This window comes from Solanum stenotomum, chromosome 12, assembly GCF_019186545.1.
Source record: "Solanum stenotomum isolate F172 chromosome 12, ASM1918654v1, whole genome shotgun sequence".
NCBI lineage: Eukaryota > Viridiplantae > Streptophyta > Magnoliopsida > Solanales > Solanaceae > Solanum > Solanum stenotomum.
Genome location: NC_064293.1, coordinates 13,289,273 through 13,304,044, shown reverse-complemented (window position 1 = coordinate 13,304,044; position 14,772 = coordinate 13,289,273).

Here is a 14,772-nt window from a genome sequence, read left to right as displayed (position 1 = left end):
GTTGGGATCGGATAGGGAAAATATTTATTTTTTATACAAGAAATCAAATGATTATGCAAAATACTCCCTCCATCTTAAAATATTTATCGTCCTTATTAAAAATAATTATTTCAAAATACTTGTCATTTGAGAAATACAAGATAAAATCAATATTTTTTTTTCCATTTTATCTTTAGTAATAATTATTTTGAAGATTACAAATATCTCAATAATGACCCATAGATAAAAATAAATATTTAATAAAGAAGAATTATGTCTTAAAATATAAATAAAATAATCAAATATTTCTCTTAATTAATATTTTCTTACCATGTAAATGAAAAACACTATTTTGAGAAAGGGAAATTATAGATCAACGGATAATGCAGTCACAAAGGCTGCACGTATTTAACTTTGATTTAATGGACTGTCAATTAATTATTCTTTTCTCGTACGCCAGTATAATACCCCTTAATTACTAATCATGAGACTTTTATTATATCATTTTTAAAATATAATAAATTTAATGCCCAGAGAAATATATATATTATAAAAATAATTTTAATTAATAATAGAAATAAATTAAGAATAGTGATGTGCATCAGTCGATTCAGTTCGATTTTCATGTATAATCGATTCGGTTTATTGGTTTTGGTTCGTAACTATTCTGTTTTTTATTTAATCAATAAGAAAATGCTTATAAAACAAATATATGACTTCTCCAAAACAGAACGTTCATAAAATAGAATCATGAATAACTAATATTAAAAGAACTATACAAGTGTAATACAAAGAGAAATTAAGAGAAATTTGGTTCTTAATTACTTTGAGTTTTGATGTTTTGTATAATGTGAAGTTGTGAATTCAAAATCACTGTGAAGTGGGAATTGAAGGCTAAAGAACAAAGAATTTTTTTTCCATTTAATGAAAATGTATTTTTTCTTTTCTCGATAATTTTCTAGTTTAAAATCACAATATTGAATTATTACTTTTTTATTTTTTGAAACTTTGTATCAAAATGCTATTATACTATATTACTATATTTATAATAAGTAACTAATTGTCTTGTTTCCTATATATGTTATTTTGCTTGTTAACAAAAACAAATAAAATAAATTTCAATCACAAAAAAAATCATTTATTAATATTATGAATACAATTTTGTATATTTTCGTAATAAGAGAGTCGTTAATAATATACTTTTAATAATAATTTAGAATTCATTAAGATGTGTTTAATCTCCCAGAACGTATGTTAGACACCACTTTGAGTTAATCTTAAAGAAAGAACGTCCGTGCCTCCATGGATAACTTCGACTTTGATCATTCATTCTAGTATAAATTAAACTTAATATATCCTAGATGAGATTGAATCCACAAATAAAAGCATGACAACAACTTGTTATCCAAAAATAAAAATAAAGGAGTAACATCATGTTGTGGTGTCGGTCTTTAGATCTAGTGTTAAGTTCTATGCATATATATCATATATAGCTTCTTAAAGCTATCTACTTAAGTTGTATAAAAAAAATATTGTGGTCTCCAACTCAGAAAAATAAAATTGGTCCCTCCTCCTTTTAAAGCCAAACCAAATATGCATCCGTGTGGCACCACAAATAACTCACCATAAATCATAATAGTGATATATGAATTAGAATGGCCAATCAAACACAACTTCATTTGGTATTGTAGGCCATATGATCCTTTATTACTCACGCACCAAAACACCAAAGAGGATATATGCATGATTATAATTGTTACTTCCTTTTTATTTTGTTGGCCATTTCTTTAAGATACCATATGACTATATTCAATGTATTCTCCCAAAGATCAGCTTATACTTTACCTAAAGTGGAAACTGGGGTCACTACATAACATGCTTTGAGGGTATACAATTTCTAGCTACAATTAACATTTTCACCATAATAGATGAGTACCTTCATAAAAAGAAAACTTGAGAGTTTAAACTAAAACATGCATTGTCAAATCATGATAACGTGTTTTTATCATGGATTTCACATAAAAGTACCAAGGTATTGATCGATATCAACAACCCAATCAACGTCATCCACCATTGTCTCAGTGAGCTGTTTTTAAAGATAATTTTATATAAGTAATTAATATATGTACGTAGGGCCTTTTCAGTGCTGACAACTTTTGATATCAATTACAAGATAAAGTGGACGAGACAGGCGTTTAGTTAATCAAGCAGAAAGACCAATTCACAATGTCTTGCAAAGGAAAAAGCAAGCCCTTGCAGCCAAAAAATGAAATAAAATAAATTAAAATGTAAAAGTAAGGCAATTTCCAGGAACAAGCTTAGATTTATGATTAGACGATGCAAGTTGAAGCTATTTGACGTATAGCATAGGGAATTACTACAGACAACAATGTAAGGTGTGAGAAATTTGATGCATTCTTTGTTAGCATTAAGATTATTTTTTTACCACTTTTAGTCCGTCAAAATTAATAAATCTGATTTTGATACTTGTGAGTTGTGAGTTGTGATATCTATTTAAACACAATTAACGTGCAATTAATTAATATATGCACTTTTTAACCTAATGTGAATCTTCACAACAACAACATTCTCACTCAAATTTATAAGTGGGTCTGAAGAGGGTAGAGTGTAGGCATACCTTATTTTTACCTTGTGAAGGTAGATAGACTTCTTTTCAAAAGACACGTCGCTCAAGTACAACATATAAAAGGAGGGTATGCAAGGCAAAAAATGACAATGAAAAAAATATAGCAACTAGCCAAAAGAACAATAATAGCAACATAGTGCGATGATTGAAGTAAAAATAATTAAGCACATATGATAAAGGAAATCAAAAGCAATATACTATAAATATTTTCATTTTTTCAACTCCTACCAATTGTCTCGGAGATTCCTGATCTAGATCGCTTCTAGTATGTCCACACATCCATATCAACATTCTCATTTTTACAACCTATATTTTTTGGACATGAAAATTCTTGAATGACCAACACCCCGCCTTGTATAACAAAGTCAGTCTAACTACCACTCTATAGAATTTACCTTTGAATTTTGATAGTACATTTTTATCACATAAGACTCTAGAAGCAAGCCTCCACTTCATTCATGTCGCATCAATACGATGTGTGACATCATCATCGATGTTCCCACTTTTTAAGATTAAGAATCCAAGATACTTGAAATTATCTCTCTTGAAGATAGCCTATATTTCAAGCCTCACTTCCATGTCCGCCTCACACGTTAAATCACTGAATTTGCACTCCAAATATTTTATTTTGGTATTGTTAAACCTGAACCCTTTAGACTTCGGCGTTTGTCTCCACACCTCCAACCTAATAACTTCGCTGCAAGTCTCATCAATTAGTATTATGTCATCTTCATATAAATACACCATGACACCTCATTTTGAATATGTCACGTCAATTCACCCCTCACCAAGAAAAGTAAGAACAGGCCAAGTGATGATCCCTGGTGTAACCCCATATCAACTGAAAATTGCTCTAAGTCACATCTCATTATTCTAACCTGAGTCTTGGCTCCATCATACATGTCCTACATCATCCTAATATGTGTAACTGATATACCTCTAGCCTTTAGCTAGAGGACTTTTCTCGAGACTCTAACGTAGATTTTTTCAAGGTCAATGAATATTATGTGTAAGCCCCTCATTTCATCCTTGTATTTCTCCATTAATCTTTGTAATGACCCGGTTGGTCATTTTTGAAAAGTTTCATGAATTTACCATTTTTTCTTCCGAAATTGACCCCGAGTTGTTTCTAATTGAGTTTTGAAAGTTGGTTTAGAACTTTGAGTTTAAAGTAGTTATTTTTGTAATTTTTGAATTTGAAAGGTTAATATTGTTAAGAAAGTGATTTTTGGTGTCTTTTAGAGTTTTGAGTGTCGGAATGAAATTCTTTTGATTCTATCAGTCTTGGAATGTGGAATCTAGTTAGTGAGAGTTGTTGGTTTCAGATTCGAAGTCCTTTTAAGGATTTGAGGTCCTACGTGGGAATTTTGTGAAAATTTAGCCTTTAGGTTGACTTTGGTCAACATTTGGGGTTCGAATGCTCGGATCGAAGTTCTGAGAGTTCCTTTACATTGAGGGGATAATTTTAGGCCTGGATGAGGTCTTGATTGATTTTTGAGAGGTCTCAAGCTTGAGTTAGTCTTTTAGGTGTTGTGTTAGTTTCTGTGGTTTTCACGGATATTAGGTCAAGAAGACCTCATATTAGTATTTCAATGGTTTCATTGAGTCCAAAACATCGTGTACGATCAGTTTTCATATATGGTTTGTGTGTACGGGGTTTCGAATGAATCTCGTGACTCATTTCGATGATTTGAAAGTTAGCTGAATTTTCTGATGCCTGAATTTTATGACCTCCGTTGTTGCGATGCACCTTTACACTTTAGCGATCTTCGCTTAAGTGAAAGCTGGATCGATAAAGCGAAGCCTGGTCTTTTATGGGGTTCACTTAAGTGGACCAGGGCTCGCTTTAGCGATGATTGCTTAAGCGGAGCTTTGTTTGCAAAAGAAAGACCCAGTTTTTGTGAGGTTCGCTCAAGTGAACTGAGTTCACTTAAGCGACATCAGAGATGGATTTTGACCTGCAATTTTGGGAGTTTTAGCCCCATTTTTCATTTTTGAGCTTGGCAAATCCTCATAGACGGTTTTTGAAAAGATTTCTTGTGCTAAATCATTGGATAATCTTTTTTGATCCTATAACTTCATTTTCCCTTGATTATTTATGGAGATTTTGATTGGCAAATGACAAGGTTTTTCAAGAACTCAAGTTCTAAACTAAAATGAATATTGTGAACTGATTTTAAGTCTTTTTTTCGAAATGGTTTTAACCAATGGGTTCCAAATGCCTTAGGTAACGATTTCAAGTAAAGAATTTCAAATTCAAACTTTATTTTCAGAATTGGGTTTTGAGTTGATTGACTCATTTTTCCAAGTAATTGATGTGGATATTTTTATTTCCAGAAATTTATTGTGAATACTTGATTGATATAGATTGTGTGACTTTGGACATTGGTCGGAAGGGGAAGACTCAAGTCTTGAAGTGACTAGTTGGTTGAATTAAGGCAAGTGATCTCCTAAACCTTGTATTCTAGTAGAATATGTGTATTCCCTTCATTGTGTGTGTTGGGAGTAATGGGAATGAGGTGAAAGGTTAATTGTTCCACTTGATAAATCTCAACAAATAAAAAATGGTTGAAATGAAAAGGCTATGTGTTGATCATAACGCTTGTGAATTGCCTTGTGTGATCCTTATTAATTGATTGATGAAATGTTTAATAGCATGAATGTGAACTTGAGTTACTTGAATTGTTGTCTCTTCCTTATGGTGTGAACTTGCTTATGTGCATTTGTTGTTGTACACCATGGTGATGAGACATGTGATATAAAGCCGATGGAAAATGGTTATGGCTAGTGAAATGATATAAAGCTGATGGGAAATGGTACCGACTAGTGAAATAATATGAAGTCAATGGAAAATGATTTCGGCTAGTGAAATGATATAAAACAGACGAGAAATGGTTATGGCTAGTGAAATGATATAAAGCCGATGATAAATGGTTCTGGTTAGTGAAATAATATAAAGTTGATGGAAAATGGTTTCGGCTAGTGAAATGATATAAAGTTGATGGGAAATGGTTCCGACTAGTGATTTAATATAAAGCCGATGGAAAATGATTCTGGCTAGTGATATTGTGCCGAAGGGAAATGATTCTGGCAAGAGATTTATTATTGTGATTTGATGCATTTTGATGCTTATGTTTGACTTACTTGTTAACTGTAATTGATGTACTTGTTACGTGTGATTGATCTACTTGACATTGAGATGGACTTACTTGATACATGTTGGTTGTTGAATTGTGACGGTTAGATTGCAATTTTGAGCCTTGGGAGTTGTGTATTGTAAACTTGTTAGGTTGGGTTGATTTCTGTGCAGGTTGTAGTTTGAGGAGGTTTGGTTAAGATGAAAGGAGTAATCGATTTCTAGCTAGTTGATTTTTTTATTAGATTGTTTGTTGGGTACCATGTTGTTGGTACTCACTCTTTGCTTCTACACTTGTGTAGGTTCCGAGCTCGATACTGTGTGATTGCTTTTTCTCATCCATCTCTAAGGCTTGTCAAAGAAATGTTGAGAGGTATATGTTTGTCATTCTGGCGGAACCTCTAGTTCTTCTTTTTATGATTTGTTTTATTTGAGAAACAAAGACTTGAGACTTGTACTTACTTTTTAATTTCACACTGTATGTATTAGTGTCTTGTGCATGACAACTATGTTTTGGGATGTTAATAGAATGAATAAGTTTTCCACTTTATCTTGTTCTTGCTATATATTTCCATTTTTTCTTTCATTTTATTGGGTTGAGGATGACTTATCTTGGTGGGGTTAGACAAGTGTCGTCACGGTCCATTTTGGATCATAACAATATCCTCATAAGATGAATAAATTTTGTATTTGATCGCCCCAAAATTAATTAATCTGAACTGGTTCTCAAAAATGGACACCCTCCTTCTCATCCTCATCCCAACCACCCTCTCTTAAACTTTTATAATGTGACTAAGTAATTTGATACCTTTGTAATTGTTACAGTTTTAGATATCAACTTTGGTTTTGTAAAATGGGATCATTGTACTATATTTTCACTCCTCGAGTATTTTTATAGTCTTAAAATTACATTAAACAACTCAGTTATCCACTCCATACTTATCATGTTTGTGTTCCTCCAAAACTCCATCGAAATCTCATGTGATCTGGTCTGGTTGCTCTTATCATGTTCATCCTACTAATAGCCCTCTTAACCTCCTCAATCTTTATGCACCTACAACCCTGCTCTAGTCCACCCAGTATAACGCCTATGTCCCCTTGTTCATTCAAGAGTTTATGAGAGTATGTTTGTCACCTTCTTTAATAAGTGTCACTTCCACCAATACCTAGATGCACTCGATTTGATCCAGGTCTCAGGCCTTCCTCTCCCTCACCTTCGAGCATGTATAACTTTTTGTCTCCACCTTAAGTTACAGAATTTTGAATCAGTTACATTGCAACTTTTCATCGCGACATAGCCTACAGTCTTCATTATTGTGTTTGTCTATCGCTTTTCTACGACAATAACAAAATTTTATAAATCTGGTATGAGAAAAATGATGTGCACACAATTTTATCTTTATTTTGAGAATATAGAGATATAATTTTTAATAGATCTTTAATTCAAATATAGCATATCAAATCAAATACGTGAAACAATGTAATACATTAATGAAGAATTCATATTAAAAACAATGAAGAAGACTATTGCTTTTCTATCTATTTTATATTTTTATTCACATGACATATTGAAAATGCTTCTTTCCCTTTAACTTTCTTGAAATTTAATTTCTTAGTAAAAGGGGTGGTTGGGGGGTGAGGGGTGTAAAAGAATAATTGTCCAACTATTTTTGTGGATGTGTGGCGAGAATCTCGGCGACAACATAGATTTTATTTGGAGAAAACTTATGCTAATAATAATAATCATATAAAATTCTTATTCGTTAGGTATAAGAAAAAACCACAAATGTGGTGTAGCTATCATCTAGCTGTAGTTGACTCTCATTTGTTCTTGCCAATCCAATCAATGGGTCTTCAAGTCCTATTCTCAAAAGGGAAAGCTCAAAACTCCATTCCAATAATGATTTAATGTCTATCAATTACACAAATTGGTTTGGGCATACTTACTCACATGTATTGGCTTTCAAATAAAGATCTAAACATATATATTTACATTGAATTTAATGAATCCAAATATGTTTTAATACTCTCTCATCTCAATTTGTTTCTTTTACGTTTTTTTAGTCTATTTCATAAAAAATGTTTCTTTCCTTTTTTTTGGTAATTTTTTTTTATTGTAATTTTTCACGTGACATGTTTAAGACCTACAAGATTAAATGACATTTTGGTACATTTCACATATTGTTAGTTTAAAACCACTAAATTCAAAAATCTTTTCTACTTTCTAAAACTCTATGTTAAATCAAAACCAAACAAATAAATTGAATTGGAGGGAGTGTTACATATTATTTTTTATCTTCTTCCCCAAGCTACTATAGAAACCTCTTCATTTTCTAATTTTTCGTTCTTAAAATCTGTAGAACATGATGTATAAAAGAGTATATACACAATTCTATTCGTTTTAATTTATGTGACATCATTTGACTTGACACGAAGTTAAAGGGGAAAAAATAAGACTTTTGAAGCTTGTAGTCTAAAATCCTCATTGATCATTTGTGTGGCTATAATCGTTCATTAAGGATAAAAGTAAAAAATCTTTCTAATTATAGAAATGTAACATTTTTTTTATAAAGACTAAAAATGAAAGGGTGTCACATAAGTTGGGACAAGGGAGTATTATACATTGCATATATATTACGGATACACCATTATACACTATTATACGTTATATATATACATACACAATTTATAGATATTATAAAGTGTATAAACACTAATTGTTGTTCAAAGCATTTTTAAATTTTTTAAAAGTGCTTTCTAAAATAATCTGATTTTAGTAGTTTGGCCAAATAAGTCATTAATTTAGTGTAATATTGGATGCATGTAGATTTTTCCAATTGAAGAAATTATTCCCTCCCAATTTAAGCATTATAACTTCAATGATCAAATTGATTGAGTAGATAATCTTTCTTAATAGGGAAAAAGGATAAATATATCCCCGAATTATCGTAAATGGTATGCACATACCCTCCATCATACTTTTGTGACATTGGTGCTCATGCCGTCTAAAAACTAGAGCATATATACCGTTTATACTAACGGACATCACGTGTCATAATCTTATCCACAAATCCGACATCTATTAAATATCGGATCAACGGATAAGATTGTGCCACGTGTCCCTGTTTAGTCTTTCGTTAGAGTGAAGGGCATATATGCTCTAGTTTTTGGACGGGCAGGGGCACCAATGTCCCAAAAATATGACGAAGGGTATCTGCATACCATTCACGATAGTTTGAGGGTATATTTGTCATTTAATATTTATAAAAACAATAAACTTCTAAAATCTATTGTTAAACCTTTTTTTTAGAAGAAACTAAATAAATTAAAATATCTTTTGGGTCCAAAAATAAAAGTTAACTTTGACAATTATCACTCTAAGATATGGTACGGTCTAATGCTCAATAAAATGAGTGCAAGTGCAACTAGGGGTGTTCACGGTTTGGATAAAAACTGATCCAAACCGAAAAACCAAATCAAATCGATAAACTAAAATCGATTTTATTTGGGTTTGGTTTGGTTTGGTTTTAGATTTTTGAAAACCGATAGTAATTGGTTTGGTTATGATTTTATTCGGAAAAAACCGAAGAAATAACTGAACCGAACCGATGAATTATGTACATATATTTTATTAATATACATACTTAATATATTATTTTTATAAACAATTTTAAAGATCTTATACATATTTTCATTAAAATTTCTTTATAATTTACTTATTGAAAGCAAAAATGCCCAAGATGAAACATTTATCTTATTGATTTCATGTATATGAGTGTCTATGTCAATTCTTTGTGGGACTGAAAATGTTATTGTCTCTTCCTTCTAGGCCAATATAGTGAATTTTAAAGCTTTATTGATAGTAAAATTATTGATTGAAAGTTTAGTAATTTAGTCATTCTAACTATTTTTCGTTTTGAATGGATTGTTGTCACTTTTTTCACATTTTAAATGAATTGTTTCTTTTATTTTTGTGTATGGTTAATAACCGAATAATCGAACCAAACCAAACCGAAACCGATAATCACCAAACCGATAGATGTATATTATATTTGGTTTGGTTTGGTTTTGATAATTTTAAAACCGATTAAGTTGGTTTGGTTTTGGTTTTGACCAATAACCGATCCAAACCAACCCGTGAACACCCCTAAGTGCAACCATTAAAAATTAGAATTAAAAATATTAAATAGTTTTTTCTCATTTGTTTAAGCATTAACAAATAAAGCACATGATACAATGATATATGCGATGTGAGAGGTTTGATCATAATTATATACTAAATCATGCTCCAAAGTATAGGCATGCAACTTATCTCCCCTTTAATGCCTTCGACTATTACCGACTGGCCAGACTTGGCCTAATACTAGATTTGTCGTAAACTTTAATCTTCACTAAATAGTATCAATTTTCTATATGGAGGTTGAGGTAGGGTCTCTCTATAATTGAGAGAAATAAAGAATCCCAGATTATCATATATGAAGGATCTCAAAGGGATAATTCTTTTTGTATATATATTTTTTTTCTTCTTTTATGTGTGTGGAGGGGATTAATTAGGGTTAAGTTCCAAGATAGAAGTCAAATGAAGATAAATCAAACCAAGTCCTTAAATTTGATGCTGATATACATGTGGGGATCCCTAACATCAAAATGGGACCCTTAATACCACTGGTATCTTTTAAATTATTGAATAGTCATTAATTTCCTGTAGTTTTTAATGAGTGTTGGCTCATTCACTAGTTAGTTCTTGTTTGGTACGTGTGATAAAGACCTAGACAACTTGTGCTAGATTTTTTTTTAATCTATAACATAGGGTGATACTAGCTTTCCCCTTGCTTTTCCTTATAAGTAGACATATTTATATAGGAATTTTGTGTAAATTCACTAGTATAGGAGCTAATTATATAGATATATTTTAATTTGTAATATTATGATTTTCAGATTTTGGTGTATCCAGATACGTTCAGATACGTGGGGATACATAGGGTCAGAATTAGGTGTAATTTGTTCTAGATACATTTTATTCAAGTGGATTTGTATGTGTTTAGAATACATAATAAATCTTACTCGCCACTCTCCTATATATCTGGTATCCCATATACATGCAAGTCACACCAGATACATACAATTACATATATCTAGAGTGTGTCTAGTGTGATTTGCATGTATCTTGGATACATAACAAATCTCGCTAGCCTCTCTCCCTATTTTAGTGTATATGGCAACAAAAATACATGTATCTAGGTGTATCTTCCTCAATATATGACAGAAAACTCTTAATTAATGATAAGATACATAATATTTTGAAAATATAGATAATAATAATAAAATATATGGTAATAGAGTATGTCTAATTATATAGTTTCTCCTATTTATGTATTAAAAATTACGTAAATTCCAATTAAGGGAAAATTATGTTTAGTGTCTATTGGGAAAAAGACTATATTTTGAGTTTGTTATCTAGTTTAGTTCATATTTCTGTATGAACACTTTTTATACATTATGTATAAAATTTCAATTATCCAAATATGATATTATATATTGGACATGATATAATATTTTACCTGAAATGATATATTTTTGAAATTTCCCAAAAATTAATGTAATTGGATTCATTACAAGATGGGTATTCTTCTAGTCCTTGAATAGTCCGAAACAATAGGCGGTGAGATTTAGTCGGTGGATAGGGGGAGGAGTTAGAATTTCTGTGAGATTCAATAATTTCGATTTAAATTCTATAATGTTTTTAAAAAATATATGTCATACTCATATACATAAATCATTTATCAATAATATAGTAAAGTGTATTTTCTAAAATTCAAAATATATAAACTTAAAATTTCACTTATACACGATTGACCAATATTGCCATTTCCCCCAACCCACTGTTCAACTTTCTATATCTTCCAGCTGTACGGAATGTGCATTTTCAAATATGTTGATAAATCAATAAATGTCAATTACCAAACACGTGAAATCAAGTAACACGCTAATAATAAGATACATGTAAAATTTGTTGAGCTATTTCAAAATTTCACACCTTTATTAGCTTTATATGTGAAAACCCCATGACATGAAAGAGAAAGACCATATCATACTTGTTTTATTTTTAGTAATCTAAACAATTATCGGCCTTACAAACTTGAGGAGATAGAAGATCACATTGAACTTTTATAAGACGTTACAAAAACTTTTGACGTTAGCAATTCTTCCAATAATTCCGAACCTTAAATTTTTCGTATGAGTATTTGATACATGTATCCGTTCTTGGAAGAGTAAAAAAGTCATCACTACTGAGGATCCCGCGCTAGTTTTAGGTTGAAGAAAATTTGGTCCACAATTTTCATTAAATAAGCAGTAAAGATATAAATTAAAGATCGTTATATTTAAGGACAAAAATAAAAGACTATTCCGAAATAGGACAATCGATGCAAAAATCCAGTGTGACAAGCAGGAACATCTTGGATTTATTGATAGAAAAATTTCCACTTGGGTGGATGTTTTTTAATAAATAATTATTGATTTTAGCGATAATTTTTATTTATAAGCATTTATAGCAATACTATGATAAATATGTTCTACGTATTAAAATTTAAAAGTAAAATATGCATGCAATGTAAATGTATTATAGTGTTTTAAAATATAGGATGACCTAAATACAATCTTATTTTTACCATAATCTCTAAAATTCCCTACCATTTAAAAAAAATTTAAAAATACCCTCTCTGATACATCACTCTCCTCTCGCCGATACATCCATATCCCCCTCTCTGATACATCCCTCATCTATGTGTCCAGATGTTTGCTGATGTATTCGGAAGCCCAGTGATGTATCTGGATGTCTAGCTATCCCATCTCTAATACATCTCTCCCCTCTCGGATACATCCCTCATCTATGTATCTGAATGTCCTGTGATGTATCTGAAAGTCTAGTGATGTGTCCGGAAGTCTGATTATGTATTCAAAATTCATAAATTTTAAGAGATTTTGTAATTTGAAAGAGTAGGGAAATAATGTAATTAGCTCTTACCATTATGGAATTTATGTGTTTTATACTAAAATATACATATTATGCTTGTTTGGTAAGAAATTGACACAATGTACTATAAGTGTATTTAAGTGTGAGATAAATGTGTTTTTATAAATTATTCTTTGTACTATGTATTAAAACTATATTATGTATTAAAATTATTGATGTTATAAATAGTAAATATTTTTTTAATATAATGAGTAAATTTTAGGTTTAGCAAACATAAAAATCATATTTGTATTCTATTAGCTATAGTTTGTATAATTGCGCTCCATAACAAACTTTATATTTGTTATGACTATTAATATGTATATTTCGGTATACATATACAAAAGAATCAATTGTATAATATGTGTTTGTATAAAGCGAGAAAGAGAGAAAGACAAAAGAAAACTGGTCAGGGGAAGATCTGTATTTGAATAATTATAAGTGTATAGGACGAAAATATATGTATTTGTATATACAATTTTCTATCGCTTTATACAAACACAAACACAATTTATACATTTGTGTTTGTATAAAAGTGAGAGAGGCGAGTGAGAGTGGCGAGCGAGATCTGGGAGAGTGGCGAGCGAGATTCTCTGGGGAGAGAGGCGAAAGAAAGATATGTATACATACAGTTTTCTTTCGCTTTATACAAACACAAACACATTTTATATATTTGTGTTTGTATAAAGTGGGAGAGGCGAGGGAGAAACTGGCAGCGAGAAATGGAGAGTGGCGAGAGAGAAATTCAAGGAGAGAGGCGAATGAAAATTGTTTGCTACGGGTTACAATTAAATCAAACTGTGATTATATCATTTAATTTGAATTAATAATTTGCTATTTTATACAATTTTCCTTATAATATATTTGTGTAAGTTTCCCTTTATTGATAAAAAAAGCCCATAATATATCTAAGAAATCCCATACTATTATCAAGTAAGCTCAATAACAAAAAATTATACCGGCCCAAATTGTAGAGGGTTCAACATTCTGAAGTAGAAAGGATACCAAGGTAACCAAATTTAATTTTGTTGTTTAAAATATAGTCACTATTTATGAAGTATTTAAAAATTAGTTACTTTGGTACTACACTACTTCTTCCTCCTCTTGGGGGGAAAGAAGGATAAAACGCTAATATAATAACATCATTATGATCGTTTGGTAGTGTATTAGCAAAATTAATGTATGAATTAACTTTATGTAATGATAGTACTTTGTTTGGTGCACTTTTTCATGCTATGTATAACTAATACTTGCATTAGTTATACACTCTGTTGTAGTGTTGTGTATAGGAGAGTGTATTACTAATACTTATAAGAATAATGCTAAATAGAGGGTATTAGTAATGCTTGCATTTGCAATGTATGATTAGTTATGCTTGCATTAGTTATACATATATTATTTGTATGCATTGTTTGGTTTGATGCATTAAAAAATAGCATGCATTGCATACAAAAATTTAATTTACAAAAATACTCTCCACCATTATGGTAGAAAAGATGTAAAAAGGGTTTTGATGGCAATTGGGTCTTTAATCATGCTAATGCATGCATTAAAATCATTGCATTGCTAATACCAATTAAGAAATCCATGGTATTAGCAATACACACCTTAATGCACAATAGAATGTATAACTAATGCAAACATTAGTTATACATAGGTTGAAAAAGAGTACCAAACAAGGTACTAGTAATTCACAAGGCTAGCTAGGGGTGGCAAATGGTTGGATTTGATCGGATTTGGATGGATTGAATATGGATTGAGCAAAAATGGTTTGGTTTACAATCCACCCAAATAGAATATGGACAAATATGGATTTGGTCAACTATGGTTTGGATAAAATGGTTCAAACCCATTTTAAAAAAATCTGTTTTTCAAAAAAAATAAAAATTACCCCCCTCCCCTAGGCACCCCCCCCCCCACCTTACACCAACCTACCCCTAAATTTTTTTTTTCCAAAAACAAAAAAAATCCTGTTTTTTTCAAAAAAAAAAAAAA